Below are 20,361 nucleotides of genomic sequence, written 5' to 3' on the forward strand. Positions count from 1 at the left end.
CAAAACCTTATGTATTGACTTTTCCCAACTGTGGCTTCGGAGCAGATTCTCAGAGCTATCTGAGATGCTGCCTCCTGGGCTGCAATCCTCATTTCCCCGCAAATAAAACTTAACTTGCAACTCTCAAGTTGTACATCTTTTTTTAGTCGACAAGCTAAACATCCAACTCATGAAATTAGACAAAGAGCAACAGCAAAAATACAGAGAAGGTGGAAGGCAGAAATATAAGAGCAGAAACTGATGACACAGTAAAGCAACTGAAAATAAGAAGCTCTGACAAAGACCGAAACTAGTTCTTTGAGAAGATCATAAAACAGACAGACCTCAGGTAAGATTCCTCAAGATAAAGAAGAGAGCCTCCAAATAAGAAAAATGTCAGGCATGAAAGAAAATGGTCAATAATCCTTTGAACAGATATTTAACCTCAATAGCATCCACAGAAAGGCAAGTTTCACTACCATCAGATCAACCAAAAAATGAACCTGACAACACTGAGTGTTGGAGAGGTGTGGAGGGCAAATGGTCAGCGCTGTGATGGGGGGAGTTGGCGCAAACACTGTGGTGAGCAGTTCCCCAAAATCTAATGAAGCTAAAGAGAGTCACTGCCCTGGATTGCACCAATTCCGTGCCTGAAAATGTTCAAGAATGTCAATTTCAGCATTTTTGAAATAGCAAAAAAAGCACCACCAACCACAAAAGTCCATCAACTGGAAAATACACAGATAAATTATAGTACATGCCTACAAAGAACTACATAAAGCAGTAAAAAATGAACTAGAACTAAACGCATCAACGGGGGTAAATCTTACCAACACGACTGGAGCCTGAAGTCCAATCCCTTAGGAGAATGTAGAAGTTTTGAAAAGCAGATAAAGGGAACTGGAAGATAATGGCAGAGGAACTAGAGAAGTAGGAGGGAGGGCAGGATTTTTTCCAGACTAGACTAGAAATCAACACCTTCCCTGAGGCAAAGCGAAAAAGCGTGTTCCTCTCTGTAGATGTCTTGTGTATTCTTTACTGGCTGTTTTTCGGTCTCGAAACATTAAATAGTAAAACACTAAACAGTAGTTATTCTTGAAAAGTGGAAAAGTAGCTACAGTAAAACACAATAGTATTTTATAAAGTTTAAATATTTTACTTAACACTCAAAACAGAATTTATTATAATTTTTTGGCACCCATTTAAATTTTGTTCCCCCAGTGAGACCCTACTTCTGGTCCTGTTAGAGGTTCTCAGGGGGTGGGAGGTGGGACAAGAGATGTCTGTGGCTCTGAGCAGTGGTTTCCTGGTGTCTGCATGGGACGACCTTAGCCACATTTTCATATCTTCCCTCACAATAACCTCCAGGGTAGGTATGCTTATGCTCACTTTGTAGAGGAAGAAGACTTAGGAATGATAAACTCTTTGGGCAACCTGGACCCAATTTCCTTATTTATAAAATGCAAATAATGTTGGTAACCTTATTATAAAGATTTAGTGAATTAATACATAAAATAGGGGACTTTGCTTGTGACCCAGTGCTTAAGAATCTGCCTTGCAATGCAGGGGACACAGGTTCGATTCCTCCCGAGGGGCAATTAACCTGCGGTGCAATGAAAGATCCTGTGTGCTGAAACTAAGACCCACTGCAAGCTAGTAAATATTTTTTAAAAATACTTAGAAGAAGTCTAGAAGAGATCTCTATACTTTATTGAGCTGTTCCTAATTTGTAACCTGCTCACGATGACCTAGTTATTTAAGTGTGAGAATTGGGGGTTCACCGACTCAATGAACATGAGTTTGAACAGACTCCAGGAGATGATGATGGACAGGGAAGCCTGGCGTGTTGTAGTCCATGGGATGGCAAAGAATCTGACACGACTGAGCGACTGAACTGAACTGGGGTTCAACTCCAGTAGAACCATTGGCAGTCCCAGTTGGACTCAACTGTTTGCCTAACCATTCCTCAAATAGTTCTGCTCCAAACCCACACCCCGTGCTCTGGAGTCTTAATCACTGACCCTCCAGGTAAGTCCTAGTTCTGCTTTCTACCCTCCTGTGCCCCAGGGGTTCCTTTCCCGGTTCATCTTCCTTCTGGACTCATCTTTTATCTTGTGATGTCTTCTTCGAACCATAGTCACACACCACTCTCCCAGACTTACCCTGTGTATATTATAATCTGCTCTGATTAGTCTTTTCTCCAGCCAGATTAATAACTGCACCAACCAACATGCTATGCAATTTAACTTATACAAAATACTTTTTCTCCACCACCATCTAATGTAATCCATACAACCTCTGATAGAATTGTGGTTATTGTTATTGCATAGATAATGGAGGCTCAGAGATGTTAAAGTACTTGAAGGAGGACAGTTTGTCGAGGTTAGAGACTGAGCATTATTTCTGGGTCTTCAGTGCCTTACACAATGCCTGCTATGTGGTCGATGCTCAAAAACTTCTTAATGAATGCAACCCATTTGGATGGAAAGGGGCTGTCTCCAATGCAGTAGATCCCAAGTAAGAGTGTGAAGGGAAAGGGGAGCACATTGGGTAGGTTCTAATCCTAGCCCGGTGACCTTATTCAAGATCCTAATGCCTCTGTTTTCCCATTTCTCATCTGTAAGATGGGTTTTTGTGAGGATTTAAGTAAATTAATAAAACATATGGAAGTGCTTATTATTATTATTATTATCTTCAAATGGGATAATTCAACCTGCTTGGTGAAGTTGTTAAGAATAATGTGCCTGGTGCATTGTAAGAGCTTAATGAGTGGCAGCTCTTATAACCCAGTGTTTGGGTTTGTTTGTTTGTTTGTTTTTTAATTTTTTAGAGAGCAGAATGCTTTTTACCCTCAAAGGAACCCATATTCATAAGTCAGGTAAAAGCTGAATTCATGTTACCTATGTCCTCTCTTCCAGGCAGCCCAGATTCCTCTGTGGAGCCCTCAGGCTCCAAGGACCAGATAGAAAATCTCTCATTTAATACACCTCTATCATTTTACCATCAAGGAAACAGTCTAAGGTGGGGATATAATTTTCTAAGGTCACCTGACAAGTCAGCACCAGAATGGGAACTCGAGTGCACGTCCGCGTCCCCCAAGCTGCAATCAAATCCCTTGTGCTGTGCGCGGAGAAGTGACCCTACCTGGAAAAGCTGGAGAGGAGTCCTTCCCTGAGACTGACGCCCTTTGCTGAATGTTGCCAAGGCCACCCCTGAGTGAGACCGGAAATGGTGCCAGCCGAGTTCTCAGCCCTGGATTGAATGAGTGAAGAGACGTGTAAGCCTTTATCAGCTCCCACACCCGCATTCTGCCACTGCTGGGTGCTTCCTCCCCGTGCCCCTGCAGCTCCAGTCCCCTTTCCCTCCAACTCTCTTCCCCTGTTTCCCTTAGGAGACATCCCCCTCGCCCCCATTAAAGAATGGCTTACCCCACGCAGAGTCCAGCCTAGAAGGGGGATGCTTGGGTGGTGGTGGCCAGTATCCGTGCCTCACTCAGGCTTGGCGCGGCCACCACCCTATGGTTATGGTCCAAATTAAGTAAGGGCAGGAAATGCAGACTTCTAGATGGAGGACCCAACAAGAAAACATCCGACAATAGGGTGCACAGAGCCACAGGAAACCCAGTTCCCTGTCTGCCTCCCCTCTGAGCAGAGAGAAATCTCTTGTGGAGTCAGAGCTTCTGTCTTCTAGGCCAGCCTTCCTCCAGGGCGAAGACTGGTCTGAAAGCCCCAGAGAGAGATGCTCAATGCTTTGCTGCACGACACCACTGTTCCAGTTCCACCTCTGCCATGGCGGGTCATGTGACTTTGGGCAAGTCCCTTCAACTTCCTGAGCCCCTCTTCTCATTTGTGAAATGACAATGACAAGACCTGTCCCATTCTCCTTGGGAAAACCAAACTGGCTGACGATCCCCGCTGCGTCCGCCACCCCCGCCCCACCCATGGCTTTTTAACCATGTCCATGGGGAGGTTATGATGGGGCACCAGTCCTTTCAAAGTGTAGCAGAGGGTTCACGTCTGTGTGTTTGTTAGGAGGAGGAAAGGGTTCTTTTTCTTCCTTTTTTTAAAATCAGCTGTGTCAGTGGAGTTCCAAATATTAGGTTTTGGTTTTCAAAACCATTTTGTGACCTGACCTTGAACATATGTAATATGAAAAGAGAAACCACCTGATGTATGGCAGAAACCAACACAATATTGTAATTATCCTTCAGTTGAAAATAATAAAGGGGAAAAAAAGAAAGAGAAATAAAAACCAAGTGCTTTTCCCACCATAGAAAAATGCCAAAGCCCCTGAACTACATGACTCTCTCTCCCCAGAGAGCATGCCCCCTCTGCAGTGGATGTGTAGGACCTGGAGTTCGGACTCCTGCCGAGTGTCTGGGAAGAAAGCCTTGAGAGCCAGGAAGCTGCTCAGAAAAGATGCGCCCGGGGGTTTTTCTGACCCAAACTGAAAGTGTGAAGTGAAAGAACATCACAGTCACAGCTGGCTCCTCTCTAAGCTGTGCAGAAACCCCAAAGGCATCAGGGATCACAGGTGAGGGAGCCGGCCCTGGCCTTTTGACGGTGGCTGCTACTCCTGCAGTGAGAAGCTGAGATTGTAGGCTGGCAGCACACTTTTTTTTTAAAAATGTCAGACCACACTCCACCACGTGGAGTACCTTAGTTTCTCGACCAAGGATCGAACGCACACTCCCTGCGTTGGAAGGCAGAGTCTTAACCACGGGCCCACTGGGGAAGTCCAGGAACCATCATTTTTTATCTCTGCCTGGGAATGAGGAGGCCTGGGTTCCAGTCCCTGTTCTGCTACCAAGTGACTTTGGGCAGGTCCTTTCCCCTATCTGGGTCTTTTCTCATCTTCAAAGCAAGTAGATTGCTGGGTCACTTCTTAGGTCTCCTCTGGGAAACTCACCATGTTGGATCCCAGTATCACACAGGCTTGGCAACCAGACCTCTCTGGATTCAACCAGCCCTGGATTCAATTCCAATTCTGTACCTGTGGGCTGTGTGATGTTGGGCAAGTTACTTCACCTTCCTGAGCTTCTGTAAACCAGGAGAAACACTACCCATATCACATCACTGTGCAATCAAGTAATAGAAATTTACAAAATGTATGGTGGCTTACAGTATGTGTCTAATTAAAGGCAGGAAATAATAGTTTATAGAATTCTTACAGGAGTCTGGGCTTGTTCGACTTTTGTCTGAGAACATAGGCATCTAGAAACTTCTTCAGGACTTCCCTGATGGTCCAGTGGTTAAGAATCTGCCTGCCAATGCCGGGGACACGGGTTCAATCCCCAGTCCAGGAAGATCCCACATGTTGTGGGGCAGCTAAGCCCGTCACCACAATGAGAACCCCGAGCCCTACGACAAAGAGTAGCCCCTGCTCACTGCAACTAGAGAAAGCCCATGAGCGGCAACCAAGTGCAGCCAAAAATAAATAAATAAATAAAATTTAAAAGAGAAAAGAAAGTTTTTCATTCATCCTTAGGGGACACTTTATACCATGAAGGCCAGACTATCTCCCCGCCCACCCCCCCCCACCCCAAAAAACACAACCTTATTTGAGCTGCATAAATGATCCATTACTAATAGATCAGAGTCAGGCTCTCTACTTGCTTCCCAGCTGGCTGGGCTCTTGGCACTATACCCAGCCATAGGAAGAGTGTCATGGGGCCTTCCTTACCCCTTTCTTCTCCTAGCGTCCCTCTGTGCTTGGTAGCACTTGGTTGCAATTGCAACAGATTTTTCTGGAGTTTTGGACTGTGGGCTATATTCCTTTGCCCAAACTTATTTATTTTTTCAGGCCTCATATCAAAAGTCACCTCCTCCAGGAAGCATTCTCTGGTTTCTTCTTACCGGTCCACATGGATGAAACTCATTGAGTCCTACTGCATGGATCACTGCTTACCTTCCATTATTTGTGCCTATTCCTTGTATTGCTTTCTGGACTGTGAGTTTCTGATTTTGAGAATAGAATCTGGTCAGGGAGCAGCAGCATCTTTGTATCCTATTCCCCCTTACGCCAAGAAGAGTCTGCAGTAGATTCTTGGTGGAGAGCTTCTCATGAAGGGCCTGAGCTAGGTAAAGCAGCCCTATGGAGATGGAACTCAGCCTACATAAGCAAGGCAATTCAATGGCCCCCAAGCCACCGGTCCACGTTTCAAAGCCACAGCAGGTATTGCCCATTGGCCCCAGTCTTCCTGAGCCCTAAGCCTCACTGTCAGCTTCTCACCATAGTGCTTCGGGCACAGATCCAGACTTCCGGAAAGAGGCGGGAACCACAAGCAGCAGGTCAAAAGCAGAAAGCTAACTAGAAGGTTGGTAACTGTCCAGGCTCTTTAACCTTATAAACAGACCACCAGGATAGTCATTCCTAAAATGGATTTGGCAGGGGAGGTGGGAAAGCATGTGGAGGAAGGAACTTACAGTTTCTCCAATGATATGAATCAGAGGAGAAGGTTGTTGATGGGAGACAGAATATAGAAACTGCTCTAGGACTCCCCTGGGGGTCCAGTAGTTAAAAATCTGCCTGCCAATGCAGGGGAGCTGGGTTCAATCCCTGGTCCGGGGAGATTCCACATGGCCTGGGACAACTAAGCCACAACTACCGAGGCCCGAGTGCTGCAACTACTAAAGCCTGTGCCCTCTTGAGACTGCGCTCTGCAGCAAGAGAAGCCATCACAACGAGAAGCCCCTGCACTGGAATTAGAGAGTAGCCCCCACTCGCCGAAAATAGAGAAAGCCGGTGAGCAGCAATGAAGACCCAGTGTAGCCAAAAATGAATAAATAATTTTTTTTTTAAAGAGGAGAGATGCAAAGAGCTGCTTTCTCAAAGAGGGGTTATTTTTCAAGCTGATTTCTCTAATATATTCCTCCTGGATTTCCAGCCCTTGAGCACAGGGCCCTGGTAAAAAGTAGCCTCTTATGTATCTTAAAATCAACTTATTGAATGAATGAATGAACGGCTATTAGAAAAAAAGAGGGTTTCTTCAGATTCTCATGTTCCCTTTCCCCTCAGCTGCCAGGAAGCTCCGAGTTGAATGCAATACAGGCCAGCAGTGCTGGGTCATTCAAGATTGGTTCCTCATTTACTTCTTGGTCCTCTTAGTGGTTTCTAGTGCTTTGCTTCTATTTCCACTGCCCTAATTCATAACATAGGCCACCTCCAGTCCTTTTAGGAAGGAATTTGTAATTTACAGAATTGGGGCAAAAGATTATTGAGGTCTCCTCTATAGTTCTTTTCTCAATGCCTATTGGTTGTGGACGAAACCCAGTCCCCGTGAGTCTGCCTTGTGGGGCTGAAGGATTCTCTTCCAAGTCTGCTGTCTACACACCATTCATCATCCCCACCCAGGGTTCCACGAAGTTACTTCCTGCTATCTGGATACTCATTCTCCCTGGATCTTCCTTCCTCATCCATCTATATCATCTCTAGCCTCTCTCCCAGGAGGAATTGAGCTACATGAAGCCTGAGGCCTCTTTCCACTTTAGTGAAGGTTAAATGTCAAGACTTTGGAATGAATCATTGTAGGATTCAAATCCCAGCTCTGCCACTGATGGGTTATATGACCTTATGGCAAGTTACTCAAACTCTCTGAGCCTCAGTTTCTTCATCTGTAACTGGGGAAATTAATACCTGCATTCTTTTTTAAAAACTGTTCACACACACAAAAAACTGTTCACAAGTTTATTGCTGAGTTGCAAAAATGTTCCCCCTGTAATATCTGCATGCTTGACGTCCAGATGAAATAATTATTTAAAACAATTAAGCGATAGCTTGGCTGCCCAACTGAAAGACAGAGTGTGCGTGTGATGTAGTAGAAAGAAAAGGATTCCAAGTTAGGAAGCAGATACTCAGGGTTTGAACCTGGCTCTGAAAGTGAAAGAAAGTGAAAGGGTTAGTCACTCAGTTGTGTCCGACTCTTTGCAACCCCATGGACTATAGCCTGCCAGTCTCCTCTGTCCATGGAATTCTCCAGAAAAAGAATACTGGACTGGGTTGCCTTGCCCTCCTCCAGGGGATCTTCCTGACCCAGGAATTGAACTCAGGTCTCCTGCATTCCAGGCATTTTTGTTACCGTCTGAGTCACTGAACCTGGCTCTAGCACTGGTTAGTTCTATGGAGAAGTCACTAACTCTGTGTTGCCCCTGAACTGCCGTATGAAAAGAAGATGGAAGGGTAGTAGTGATGGGCCTTTGTACTGTACAACCACCCTCTCTTTGATACCTCATTTAAACCTGATCTTATTTTCTGAATTTTAAAAGGCGAAAGATTTATATGATCTGAAGAGAAACCAGAGTTTTTTTCTGAATTTTATAGATGAAGAAATTGGGGTCCAGGGATGCTAAGAGACTGGCCGGGGGTTCAGAAATCTGTGCACTTATTCATTCCTCTGAAGACCCAGGACTATCTTATTGTTCACATTTTTTACATCTTCCAGACCATTACTGGGTAAATTAACTAATCTGAAATCTACCCACAGGACGGTTTTGTTGAGTCTTTTCAACGTCTTCTTTTCAACTACCTTACACTCCAGCTACTTCCTTTTCAGAGAATGGACTCATAAGACCCACATTCAGAGTATATTTTATTTGACAGTTTGGTGGCTCAGAGGGTAAAGCGTCTGCCTGCAATGTGGGAGACCTGGGTTCGCTCCCAGGGTCGGGAAGATCCCCTGGAGAAGGAAATGGCAACCCACTCCAGTATTCTTGCCTGGAGAATCCCATGGACAGAGGAGCCTGGTAGGCTACAGTCCATGGGGTGGCAAAAAATTGGACATGACTAAGCGACTTCACTTTCCTTTTTTTGACAGCAGGGGAGGGCTCATGGTCATTATATGAGGCAGGTAGCATTCCTTGAGCAAATGGGTTCAGAGTGGGCAAGGCCTTTGCCCCCAGTTTACAGCAAGTGGCAGGCCAAGCCCAGGACTTGAGCCTGTGTGTTCTGACAAACTCAAGTTGATAAAGGGGCAGGATCTAATGCATGACTCTGCCCAGGTGACACCGACACTGGCAGTCTTTTGTCTTTATTCCGAGGGGCACATCACATCTTTTTTCTCTTTTTGTCTTTTTCCTCTACTGACCAGTTTCACTCAGCCATGCCTCCATTGCTACCATCCTCTGGCCTAGATTTTAGTTCTGTCCCCATCGGCCTGGTGAAGTCCCAGTCTCATCTCTTCACCCCAACAGATCTGCCAGACAAGCTGAGATCCAGCCCTGGTTCAACTGACTATTAGCTTTGTGCCATCGGATTAAAGTCCTTACTTCATTCACTTCTTGCCCTCAGTTTCCTCATCTGTAAAATGGGAAAAGCATATAGTATGTATTTCTTTGGTGATGGTGAAGCAAGAGAACTAGCTGGGATAACATCATGCTTAGTACAATGCCTGGCACAGAGTTCGCCTGCCACCGATGGCAGGTTTTACAGTACCTATAAGGTGTGTACATATTGTAACTTTCTCCTCTCTTTCTCAAGTTCTTTGTTAGCCGGCAAAGAATGTGAAGACAGGGCTATGTCTGCTATGCCCTTGGGCTGTGCGGGTGCAGAGGGGTGGTTCCTGGGAGGCAGGAACAAGAGGTGGGACGATGTTAAGGGCGCAGAGAGAGAAGACCCTATTTCCATTCAGAATTTTTGGAACTGAGTGAACAGGAAGCTGAGGATGTGCCTGGGAGCCTGGTGGGTTATTAACCAGCCTGGGGCAAAGAAGTCAGCATAGGGACGTCCCTGGTGGTCCAGTGGCTAAGACTCCACGCTGCAATGAAGATCAAAGATCTTGTCTGCCACAACTAAGACCTGCGCAGCCAAATAAATATTTTTTGAAAAAAGAAGCGGCAGCCAGCACCCATCAGACTGCAATTATGGGGAGAGCCCTGGGCTAATGAGACGGGAGTCTGGATTCCAGTCCAAATTTTGAGTGGAACTGTTGCGTAGCAGCCTCAGGCAAAACAGTCCCCTTCTCAGAAAGTCCATCTGCACCAGGTAAGATCTCAAAAGCCTTCTCATTTGGTCCTTTCAATTTGTGAGTTGTGCAATTAACCTCGTGGGCTGGGGCAGGGCAGGGTGGAGGCGGGGAGTGGGTGAGGGGATTTGTCAGGTTGCGAAAGAGCTCAAGTGAGAAAGCCTCGAGCCGCAGCTCTCAAACTCTGTGGGCTCAGCACCCCTTTACCATCTCGAAAGTTGCCCAGATCCTCAAGGGCTTTCTTTGATACGGGTTACGTCTTTCAAACAGTGACTGCTTAGAAATTAAAGCTGACAACTTGAAAACGATATTTAATCAACCTGTTCCGTGTGAAAGAAATAATGTGTTTTTAATGCCAATAATTTTGGGGGGCAGATCTCTATGCTGCCTAGTGGCTGGACACTCGTCTCTGCTTCTGCATTCAGCCTGTTGTGATACATCCTTGTGGTTAAAGTGTTTGAGGGGGTTTGTCGCTGTCCCCTGGGGCTTCCTTTGTGGCCAGCACTGTGGAGGCCTTTTACCTGCACGCCCTCTCTCTTTTATCCTGCCAACTGGTCTTGCGGATGGGTTGTCTTATTTTTGCCGTCTTATAGATCAGGGAAGTGAGGTTCAGCTGGAGGAATTTGCCCAAGGTCAGACGGCTTGTAAGTGGCAGAGTCAGAACTCAAAGCCAGGATGCTATGTTCCACGTGGTGCCGGAACCCATCCGTGGAGCGGGACGGAGGTCTTTCTCACACTCCAGGTAACAGTCTCTTCCCTGGTGTCCTTTTCTACCTTCCCTCCTCGGACTGCTTCCTCTAACCAAGGCCTCTGACACCACCGTTGGGGCCAGGGCACTGAAAAGTCAGCTCCAAGAGAACCGGGGCTCATCGTCCAGTTTGCTTCCTGCTGTGTCTCGGGGGCCTAGAACTCCCGGGCGCATGGAAGCTGCTCAAGGAGCATTTGTCAGGTGAATTGGTTGAAGGAGTTCTCTGACATTTGTGAAAATCCCCAAGGAGGGTTCCCTTCTTCAAGATGCTCAGAGCAGGATCTTCCCTGGGGATCCAGTGGCCAAGAAACCACCTTCCAACGCAGGGGACGTGGGTTCCATCCCTGGTCCGAGAGGATCCCACATGCGGGAGAATCCCACATGGGGGGCAGATATGCCCCCCAAAATTATTGGCATTAAAAATGCATTATCTCTTTCACATGTAACAGGTCGATTAAATTTCATTTTTAAGTTGTCAGCAACAAAGTCTACTGAGCCCGTGTACCTAGAGCCCCTGCTCTGCCATGCAACAGAGGAAGCTACCTCAACGAGAAGCCCCCACACTGCAACTAGAGAAAGGCTGAGCATAGCAATGAAGACCCAGCACAGCCAAAAATAAATAAATAAGGAAAAAGCTAAAAAAAAAAAAAAAAAAATTCCCTGCATAGATACAACTGATCCTTTTAAGGGGGAAGAAATGGACTATATATCAGCCAGAAGGGCATGCCTGGCATAACATTTCAAAAGTGCCTCGCTAAGGATCCATGGCAAGACTTGGGAGAAACCTTTCAGAGCCTGACCTGCCTGCCTGGCACATACCTGCCAGAGTGGGATCATGGCGTAGGGGGCACCGTACCTTATGACGGGGGACCGAGCGCTGGGCTTTGCATGTAAACTCAGTCACTCTGCGCAGTGAGGCGTGCAGGGTGGTTCTGTCCTCATGTCTCTCATTTACGGACGAGGAGACAGAAGCACAAGGAGATACAGTGACTTGTCTAAGGTCATACAGAGAGCAGAGCCCAACTGGAACCCAGGCCCAGGTCCATCAGCCTCATACCTCCTGCTCACTGGGGTCTGGCACCTTTCTCCTGGGACCTCTATCCTTGGGCGGGTGGGCGGGTGGGGAGCAGTTCTTCAAATACTGTAAGTACATAGCCTTCCCTGTTTCCTGCTTTAGCAGATCCCAGAGTTTGGAGACTCAAGAAGGGCACCTTGGCAGACTGTCTGAAACATGTTTCTTAGTTCTGGCCCTACAGGGAGCACCTCTGTGATTCAGGGCATCACTTTGATTCTGTGCTTTTTATCTTCATATTCATTTATTTATTTTTGACTACGTTGGGTCTTCATCGCAGTACACAGGCTCTCTAGTTCTGCACAGGCTCAATAGTTGTGGTGCACAGGCTTAGTTGCCCCAAGGCATGTGAAATCTTCCCTGACCAGGGATTGAACCCGTGTCCCCTGCAATGACAGGCAGATTCTTAACCACTGGACCACCAGGAAAGTCCCTATCCTCATCTTTATAGTAGGAGCTAAAGTTCTATCGTCCTCTTTCAAAGAAAACCTGCTACAGAAAATTTTAGAAATTCAATCGTTAGGGCTTCCCTGGTGGCTCAGGTGGTGAAGAATCCACCTGCGCTGCAGGAGATCCAGATTCAATTGAACCCAGGTTCAATCCCTGGGTTGGGAAGATCCCCTGGAGAAAGGAATGGCAACCCACTCCAGTATTCTTTCCTGGAGAACCCCACGGACAGAGGAGCCTGGTGGGCTCTAGTACATGGGGTCACAAAGAGTCAGACACGACCTCAAGACTAAATCACCACCACCAATCATTACAGTGTCAATGCTGGTAAGAGTCTGTGGCTCGCCTTACCCCTGGGGGTACGTGCTGCTGGTGAAAGCTTGGTCAAGGAGTCACTGGGAACCATGGTGAGGGGAGTGGATGGGTTGGGAGCTTTGTTAAAACTGTTAATTGCACTTGGAAGAGGCTGATTACCCCTTCCACCTGTGAAATGTTCTCTGTAGGACAAGCAAGGCGTTGTAACCGGCGGTGCAGAGAGGCCATTAAAATACGCTGAGGGCTTTTTACGGTGGCTTCTCTGCACAGCAGAGAGTGGGAAAAGGTTAACCGTGTGTGGTGAGTATTCTGAATCCCCCTGTGGTTTCTTTGCAGGCTGTTCTGCCTCTTCCTGACTTGGTCAGATCCCAAAGAGTGGGGTCCCTCCCTAATCTCGATTCTGGTTGTTTCTAGGGTTGCAACAGTAGGGGAGGGGGTTACAATTCAGGCTGGACCCAGAGCGGAGGCGGCAGTGGTGGGCGATGATGTGGAGAGCCCTGGAGGCTCAGCCCTTGAAACACACCAGTGATCATGACAAAGATAGAAAGTAACACTGAACGAGTGCTTACTGTATACTCTGGGCCAGACCCCAAGCTACACACTTGACACTTAACGCAAACGTTCTACAGGACAAGTCAGTGAGGGAACTGGTATGACTTCCACCGTATAATTAAGGAAACGGGCACCAGCAAAGAGGCTGAGTTGTATGTAGAACTTCAGGCCTCCAAGATCTGTGAGTGGTGACAGAGTGGCTAGAGGGTCACCAGGATGGCTGGACAGGGGCTGGTGATAAATTACACTCAGTGTGGGTACTCAAAGCCACGGAGAGATGCGGAGAGGCCAGCGATCTGGGAGTTAACCCCTACGGGCGCTCCAAGATAGCCCGTTATGATACAGTGCGTTCATGTGCTTTGGGGAATCTGTCTGGCTTCTGGCCTCTGTGGCCATGAAGAGGAAAGCACATTAGCCTTTCTGGCCTGGGATTTGGGATTGGATCCAACAAGACTGACTCCTGCAGTAACTTGAGCGGTCACCTGGATTTCTATCTCCTACTTCTGTGAAGAGAGATGGTAAGCAGGTAAGAATCAGTTCAGAAGAAGAAGGGATTAGATAGCGGTTTAAGAGGCAGTCCTGAGTCACAGATATGAGTTCTGATTCTGCCTTTTGTGAAATCTGTGGTCTCTTGGGCAAATCACCTCACCATCCTGAGCCTTGGTGTTCTCATCTGTAAAATGGGGATAATGAGATTATCTCCCCTCAAGGCTGCTGTGAAGACTGAATGGGGTGGTGGTATGTACAAAATGCACAGCATGTTGCCTGGCTGGCGCTTAATAAATCCTCATAAATGTTAGCTAATTTTTTTTTTGGGTGTTCTGGGTCTTCGTTGCTGCATTCGGGCTTTCTCTAGTTGCGGTGCGCAGGCTTCTTGTGGTGGTGGATTCTCTTGTTGCGGACCACGGGCTCTAGAGTGCAGACTCTGCAGTTGGGGCACACAGGCTTAGTCGTCCTGCGGCATGTGGCACCTTCTCAGACCAGGGATGGAACCCATGTCCCCTGCGCTGGCAGGCAGATTCCTAACCACTGGACCACCAGGGAAGTTCAGTATTAGCTATTACTGTTTATTGTTCTTGTGCGCATTTTCTCTGCCAGGTTGCTTAAGGATCATATCCAAAATTTAAAGAGAGAAATAAAATAGAATGAGGTGACTGGACTACATCATCTTTCATCTCTTCTGCCTCAGGAACTATTTCACAGCAACGTATAATTTTACAAACCCCAATGAGAATTATGTGGACTGTGTCATAATTTTCTATGGTCCATGAAAAAGGAAGTGTTTTAAGTCAAATGTACTGTTTGTGATGTGTCTTATTTCCAAAATTTCCTTAACATTTATTTAACTTATATGCCTAATATGTAAAAACAAATTTTTACTTCTCCACGCTTTACAGTGACATATGTGCTTGATTTACTTTACATTCATGACCAAAGAAAATGCATGGTGGCTGAACAAATTTTAAAATGATGTTTCATGGGGGGACCAAATGGACATTAAAATAGGCTGAAATGGGGAATTCTTTGGAGGTCCAGTGGTTATGACGCGGCACTCTTACTGCCAGGGGCCCCGGTTCAATCCCTAGTCCAAGAACTGAGATCCCCAAAGCTTCGAGGGATCATTTACATGAGCTGGGGTTTTGCGTTCTCTCATTTGATTGCTTAAAAAGCTGAACTGTCCCTTTTAAAAAGAACATTATGCTTGTTGTATGGTAAGATAAAATAGCTCTCGGGTCCCTATGTATAAGCACCTCTCTGCATATGCCTGCAGGTATAGATAACTTTTCTGTGCAACACAGGAAAATAAAAAGTACACATTATTTTTTCTTTTTAACCATCTATGACATTTCGTAACAGAATTTTCCTGGTAAGCCATGTAAGGAATTTGATCAGATAAATGCAAATGATAAATCTGGAGGCAAATCTGTGGAGGAGTCTTTTCTTCCTTCTTCTACTTCCTTGTATATTCAGCCTCAGAGTTCCCTTTGCTTCCTTTCTTTTTCTTTTTCTTTTTTTTAAATGTATTTATTTATTTGGCTGCATTGGGTCTTAGTTGCAGTACACAGGATCTTTGTTTCGGGGCACTGACCCTCCAGCTGTGGCAAGCTGGCTTACCGACCAGGGATGGAACCCCAACTCCCCTGTACTACAACATGGCTTCTTTACCACTGGACCACCAGGGAAGTCCCAGATTCCTTTCTTTAATCATTGGTTCATCAGAGGTATAAATTCAACAACATAAGATGAAGATCAGTGTAAAACCATGTACTAGCCAAAGCCAATCTAGTGGTCCAAAGATGAACCGCCTGGTTGGAAGTCATGAGAGTATCATCTGTTTGATCACCACTAACTATTGCTTTTGATTCTTCCATTTATTTTATTTAAAAAAATTTTTTGGCTGTGCCACGTGGCTTGTGGGATCTTAGTTCCCCAACCTGGGATCGAACCCAGGTCCCTGGCAGTGAGCATGCTCAGTCCTAACCACTGGAATTCCCAATTCTTCCATTTATCTTAAGAAGTTCTCACACTGAGAAAAATGTCTTTTAAATGGCAAAACAAGTATTCACTTTTTTTTTTTAAATGGAAATGTTCTACTACTGTGAACCTTCTGGAATAGCTTCTTTCTTGTTGGGATGAGCTGGTGGAAAACAGTGGAAAGACAGCCCCGGGCTTGACTCTTGTCTCTGCCATTTACCTGCCACGTCTGAGCCTTGGCAGCCTCACCTGTCCAGTGGCTGTTATATGATGACTCAGAGATGGTCCATGGAGCCCCAGTCCCTGCTTTTGCCTTCGTCGGATCCCCCAGGATCCAGACAGATCCCTGAAGACTCATAAAGGATGGACTTATTGCTGTTCTGACAGAGGCAACACTGAACGCAGCTGTGATTCTCAAAGAGGAACTTTGGGGTGGCCCTAACTCCCCGGGAGAGGAAGGCGGGGGGACTTTGGTGGGAGAGGCTGCCTCTGACTCGCTGGGTGAGCGGATCCGGGGCCTCCCCTCTGGGGGCGTCAGCAGGTGGGGAGGAGAAGAGAAGCAGCAAAACCCACAGGATGCCCGACCCACCCACGCAGTCACCCGCTTCAATGGAATACTCACAGCTTTCTCTCCCATGCTGGGTGTGATGACACTGGGGAGGCTCCTCCCTGCCTGACCTACCCCATCTATCTGCCCTGGTCTGCCATTTTCTTTCCTTTGGGGGTCTTTGCTGCCTGAGGGTGGGGGCAGGACACCCTGCAGACCCTACCTCTCCAGAATATGATGGGAAAACAGAATAAAGGTCTTGTCCTTTTCTACTGGAAGAGGGCTGACCCTGGGCCCCACCTTGCACCTTAGTGCTTAGGAAGCACTTTGCACATCTGCTCTCCTGTCTGATTTTCGCCACAGTGTACCACAGTTCTGGATTCAGACAGACCTGGGTTTAGGGCTTCACTTTGCCACGTGACCAGCCGTGCGAATTTGGGCAAGGCTTTATGCCTGGGTGAATTTCAGTTTCTCACCTCTCAAATGTGGGTAGCGATAGCATCTCCCCCACAGGCTGCTGTGAGAATTGAAAAATCTGCAGGTCTAGCAGAGCTCCAGCATGTCGTACTAGAATGCTCAGTAAACGTCGCTGTTGTTGTTCAATCACTCAGTCGTGTCCGACTCTCTGTGACCCCCTGGACTGCTGCATGCCAGGCTTCCCTGCCCTTCACCGTCTCCCAGAGTTTGCTCAAACTCATGTCCGTTGAGTTGATGATACTGTCCAGCCATCTCATCCTCTGTTGTCCCCTTCTTCTCCTGCCCTCAATCTTTCCCAGCATCAGGGTCTTTTCCAATCAGTTGGCTCTTCGCGTCAGTTGACTTCAGAAAACACACAAGCACTGCTTTGAGATGGGTAGGTAATCCTACCATAGCTTCATTTTTAGAGTTGAAGAGATTGTGGTTTGCGAAGGTTATGTTACTCAGCCAAGGTCGTCTGACTAATTGGCGAGGGAGACTTGGGTCCTCCACAAGATTCAGTGATCGGCAGCACAAGCTTTGGAGCCCACGGCACAGGACTTGACACTGGCCCGTCTCTTCCTTGGCCATGTGACCTTGTGTGTGTCCCCATTGCTCTTGAGGCTTGGTTTTCCTCCTCTGTAAGTTAAGGCAGCCTGTCTCCCTTCAAAGAGTGCCCTTGGTCTCTCCCGGCTCAGGGACTTTTTTCAGGGGCAGGGGCAGAAAGCAGAAGCTGTTTGAAGACAGCCCTTCTTCCTGTCCTTTGTTAAAAAAAAAACCTAAGCTCAGTGAGAAGGTTAAGATGATGTCCCATGGGTGGAGAGAGAAGAGCCGCACCTGCGGTCGAAAGCCAAGGGGAAAGGAGAGACGGCCCCACACAGGGGAGGCACCGGAGCTCACAAGTCCTGTGAGTGTTGGGGGCCTGGAAGGGCCTTGGGGAGATGGCAGGACCTCTGGGGGCAGTTGCCAGGTGGCATACCCTGGAGGGTGAACCCAAGACACAGGGCATTCGAGCCTTGGCAAAGAATCTGGGCTCCAGGCATAATGGGGAAGGGGAGAGGGCTGGACTACAGGGGATCAAACCCCTTTGACAAGGGGGTGTTCATCATAGGAGGAGCCCGGGGCTTCTTTCACTCTCTGCTCTGTAAGTGACCCTAAGGGTGAGGGGTAGTGGAGGGTATAGCTCAGTTCACCCTGAGATCTGCTTTCTGACTTTCTCAGCAGGATGGGGGCTTGGAGTCCTATTGAATGTGCTTTAATAAGAATGAATAAAAGAACATGTTATGCACATCTGAGATCAGGGAGAAAGATGACAAGATGAGGAGGGAAGAGAAAAGACTGGCGTTTAGGGCTCCACTCAGCTGACCCGGGCTGTCGTTTTCCACCTTGTGTGTGTGCTCAGTCACGTCTGACTCCTCTGTCCGTGGAACTTTCTAGGCAAGAAAGCTGAAGTGGGTTGCCATTCCTTTCCTCAGGGGATCTTCCTGACCTAGGGGTTGAAGCCGGGTCTTCTGCATTGAAGGCAGATTCTTTACCATCTGAGCCACCAGGGAAGCCCCTTTCCCACCTCAATCTGACTTTAACCCACCAAAGGGTAAAGGACGTGCGTCATTGATAGAAACGGATGCTTGGGCTCAGGGCAGGTCAGGGACCATCTCTGGCTGAGCCAGAAGGTAGTTACAGAGCTGGGGCCAGTGTTGTCAGCGTGCCACCCCCCAGGGTCTCCCCCTATTCCTCCGCAGGCCCTCCTCCACTTCAGTCCTGGTCTTCATGCCCTGGAGGTGTCTACATGCTACCCATTCTAGGGGAAATCAGCCCACAGCCTCGTTCATCCTCGTCTCTAGTCCAGGGCCAGGGTGGATGGGGTGAAGGTCAGAATCTCCCCCTCAGCCTCACCCTGAGCCCAGCACACGTGCCCACCGCGGTGCTGGCATCATCTCATCAACCCTCCCACGAGCCTGTGAGTGATGGTCTCGGGTCTGAACTTCTCAGAAGAGGAAGCTGAGTGGGGGAGAAGTGGCATGATCTGTCTGAGGCCGCACGACTGAAGCGATTTAGCAGCAGCGCTGGGGTTCACCCTCCAGCACTGACTCCGGGGTACACTTGTCAACCCTACTGTTCACTGAGTGGAACCTCCAGCAAAGCGGATCTCTGGCCTCCTGGGTCTAGAGTGGACCAGACCACACTACACTACTGAGGCGCCCCAGCCGGGCAAGCTGGGTCTCTCTGGGTGTCAGTTTCCCCATCTGTACAGTGGAGGCCAGGACTCACCAGATGATTTCCAAGACCTCTTCTGGCCCTAGTCTTTTGGGTTTGTTTTTTTTCCTGGCCCATGAGCTGCTATTTAAGCCTGCACCTTGTAAGGCAGGAGAGCCTAGTGGCTGAAGTGTGTGAGGAGCCAGAATGCCTAAGATCAAGCCCAGCACTCTCCTTTAACGCCCATGTGACTTCAGGTGAGTCACCGAGCCCCATCTGTAAAGTGGGGAATGACAACAGCCCCTCGGTAGACCGTTGTGAGGATTAAGTAAAATTAAACCACGGAAGGTCCTTAGAGCAGTCCCTGGTACACAGCGAGGCTCTCTGAGGCTGTGAGCATCACCGTGAATCCTGACCTTGGTGGACACGGAGCTGAGAGCTGATTCTCATCCCAGCTTTGACGGTGAAGACCACACAGGCCATGAGCCTTCTAGGGACTAGACCTTAAAAACTCCAGGAGTCCTCAGAAACATCACTCCCCTGGCCCCAGGCAGGCCCACCCAGCTTCTTACCACCCTGGAGGGAAGAGGTACAGTGAGAACACAGGTTTTCTAGAATGAGGAAGAAGCCCTAAAAAAAAACAACAACAAAATCTACTCACGGTTGGCCGTGGTTGAGCTCCCTGACCTTGCCGGACGTTGAGTCCAGGGGGTCGTGTGTCTCAGGACCGATCCTGTGTCCCAGGCGGAGCTCCTGGGGCTGCTCTCCTCAAACCAGCTTTCTTGCACGTTTGGTTTCTCAGAGATGAGTGAGTGTGGGGAGCTCTGGTCTTCCGTCCCTGTTACCACTTCCCCTCTGGGTTCCCGGTGCCACGGTGTTCTTGCCCTTGCAGTTGAATTGTTTCTCAGGGGGATCTCTGGCCAGGGCATAGGCCCAGGGGTCCTGGGATTTGGGTTCCCACCCTGCCTTGCTGTCATGATCTTGAGCAATTCACTTAACCTCCCTAAACCTTAGTTTCTTCATCTATAAAATGGGGATCAAGTACCAGCCTTACACAGATCACCTAACAGGACATTCTATGCTAATGCTTCTTTCCCATCAGACCAGAGTTTTGAAATCCAAATGCCTTCAGGCACCAGGCAGATAACCGATGTAAATGGTGCAGGGTGCTGGTACAGAGCTAGAGGGTCTGTGGTGGGGACTGTGGGGAAAAGCGGGACCATCTCTCAGCTCCAGGCAAGACTTGCCACCTGGGAGTGCAGATCTAATTGCCAGATGTTCCAAGCATTTGGAAGATGTACCACATCTTTTAAGAGACACTAGAAATCATGACTTTTACATAGTGGATTCCAGTTTTAGAATGTTGACCCGAAAGTCAAATCTTCTAAAAGTGCTAAGTGGGTCAAATCAAACACCATTTTCAGTTTCTGTCTGCTGGACCATGGGTTCCCTGAGGGCAGAGAGTGTGTACCCAATGCCCAGTCCTGAACCTGATATGGTTCAAACGTTCCTCATACCTGTCATCAGATAGAATATTTAATGAGAGTCTACTTCTCCCTAGGGATACACAGATGAGTATGATAAAGTTCTTGCCTTCCTGGGGCCTTTGATGATCT

The 20,361-nt window shown here is 47.7% G+C and overlaps 1 protein-coding gene across 4 annotated transcripts in view; it reads right to left on the reverse strand.

Annotated features, from left to right (window-relative positions):
* The window catches only part of CNR2 (cannabinoid receptor 2), a 33,739-nt gene extending 14,190 nt beyond the window's left edge, over positions 1-19,549 (reverse strand). Inside the window, exons 1-2 of one of the 4 annotated variants that reach the window (XM_043909227.1) lie at positions 19,407-19,538; positions 3,124-3,231 (exon numbers count right to left, since the gene is read on the reverse strand). The gene's annotated coding sequence lies outside the window, so the exon portion shown is untranslated. Of the gene's footprint in view, positions 1-809; positions 881-3,123; positions 3,232-3,407; positions 3,780-19,406 lie in introns of those variants that run through there. The other 3 variants (XM_043909228.1, XM_043909229.1, XM_043909230.1) reach the window with 3 other exon arrangements.
* Positions 19,550-20,361: the final 812 nt, after the last annotated feature.

Source organism: Cervus elaphus, chromosome 8, assembly GCF_910594005.1.
Source record: "Cervus elaphus chromosome 8, mCerEla1.1, whole genome shotgun sequence".
Classification (NCBI taxonomy): Eukaryota; Metazoa; Chordata; class Mammalia; order Artiodactyla; family Cervidae; genus Cervus; species Cervus elaphus.